Source organism: Seriola lalandi, unplaced genomic scaffold (genome assembly GCF_002814215.2).
Source record: "Seriola lalandi dorsalis isolate HSWRI2012SDOR001 ecotype SW California unplaced genomic scaffold, Sedor1 jcf7180002054313, whole genome shotgun sequence".
Lineage (NCBI taxonomy): Eukaryota > Metazoa > Chordata > Actinopteri > Carangiformes > Carangidae > Seriola > Seriola lalandi.
The window spans coordinates 689644-691893 of NW_019524866.1; positions in this window are offsets into that span (position 1 = coordinate 689644).

A 2250-nucleotide genomic window follows, 5' to 3' on the forward strand; every position below is an offset into this window, starting at 1 on the left:
GGGGGGGGGGAGAAGTCGTAGATGCCAGTGTTGTGTTGTTAGTTCTCTTCACGTGCCCACTCAGTTGTACAGCCACCCAGGAGGAAGAGTGTTGCTCTAGATGCAAACCGCAGTGTGCATGCATGTACAAGTGTGTGTGTTTGGGCCGGCGGGGGGTGGTTTAGGAGAAATAAATTCTTTGTTTCAAAACATATAAACAAGCACATGCACTTAATTTTGTAAGAGGGTATTTTGTCCATTATTTTACTGATTAGTCAACAGCTAACTTATAGACTTCATAATGTTGGGGTTTATGGGAATAATCTCACGGCTCTCCGGCTGATGTGTGATAGCGTGTACAATGTGTACACGAATGGATGTACATAAAAATGTTTGTTTATGGAGGCACATTCCTATTTGTATACGCATAAATACAGGCCGCATGCACTCATCTATGTTTTGCCATGTTTTATGTTGAGGGCGTCCAGCTCCAAATAACTTTTAAGTTTCATTTGAGCCCAGATGTCCAACCTGGAGGTTCCATCGCTGCTAATAGTAACTGACAGTGCAGCCAGACTGCCGTCCAGTTAAGTTCTTACCCTGATCAGTATTTCTCATCTGTTTTAATCATTATGCCTTGTTACATTTTGTCAGGTTTTGTCAATCTCACCAGTTTTTTTTTAATTTTTTTTTTTATCTTGTTCTTTCTCTCACACTCTATTGTAAGAGATTTTAAGGAACAAACACTGCCTTTGTCTGCGTATGGAAAAACTCTCAGAGCACACTAACATACTTTCTGTACTTACACAGTAATTCTTTGAAATATGGAGAGCAAAGCTTTATTTTATCCTACGGCAAATTACTTTGAAGCCTTCGAGGGCTAAGCCTACAGACTGTTTCTGTGTGTGTGTGTGTGTGTGTGTGTGTGTGTGTGTGTGTGTGTGTGTGTGTGTGTGTGTGTGTGTTTGGGGGGGAGGGTGAAAGAGGATATCTTTTGCTGTGTAGAGGTTTCAGGAAATGCCGCTATAGGAGCCTGATGTTGCTGTAGGGTTTTACACACACACACACACACACACACACACGCACGCACACACACATGCACGCACAGAGTTTGACAGACCAGTGTTTTATGGTCACCAGTTGGCTCAACTTCTTTTTCCTTTACATGTGCCACATATGAATGTGTGTGTGTGACTGTGTGTGTGTAGAATTTTTTTACTTTTTCCCTTACATGGGTCCATGTGCATTTATGAGTGTGTGTGTGTTTGTGTGTGTGTGTGTGTGTGTGTGTGTGTGTGTGTGTGTGTGTGTGTGTGTGCACCTATGAGGTCATTAGGAGCAATTAGTTGTACCACTGCAGGGCTAGTTAGAGCCCTGCTGATGGATTGGAAACATCCACAAGGCAAACTCACACTTCTTCAGTTACATCCTCTCCTCAACAATCCTTTGCTGTGCTCCCAGACAACTTTGTGTGTGTGTGTCTGTGAGTTTGTGTACAAGTGTGCCAAGTTTTCTGCGTCCTTGTATGGTTGTTAGTGTGTGTGTGTGTCCATGTGTGTGTTTTCGCGTGGTTATAAGTGGATTTGATTTCAAAGGTATGTCTTAGGCCCATTTGAATCATTAAGTGTGATTAGTGGAGAGAAAAGGAGGCCTCTTACCTTCTCTTTACCCACAGAGAGAAAATGTACTGTACTACCAGCTGTGCCAGGGCCAAAAAAATGGAAACATCTCTCTCTCTCTCTCTCTCTCTCTCTCTCTCTCTCTCTTTCTTTCTTTCTTTCTTTCTTTCTTTCTTTCTTTCTTTCTTTCTTTCTTGCTTTCTGTCTCTTGTCACTGTTTGTTTCTGTCTTTTTCTCTTTCAGTTCTTCTTCCTTTCTCTGTTTGTCCATGTTCACCCTGTTTTTTCAATGTCTATGTCCAGCTACTGCAGATACATTTGATAGTTTCCTCTGCATACTAAACTGTTTTGATTTCCTCCTCAAAGTTTATGTTCCATACTGAAATGTGTAAAATAGTATGAAATCGTGATTTGATGATTAGGGTGCTGCTAGCCAAGGCTAACGAGGCTAATCCTTGGGCTATTAGCACTGAGACCTGGAATCACATGAGTAGCCTATTTCATTCTTGCCAGAAGCAAGCATAAAAACAGAAACAAAGAAATATGTCAATTAAAACTGCTACATTTCATAATGAAGTACAGTGACTTTGGGCTCCACTGTGTATTTAAAGACCATATCACAGAAAGAGGCCAGAGCTGTAGAAAGTTAGGTT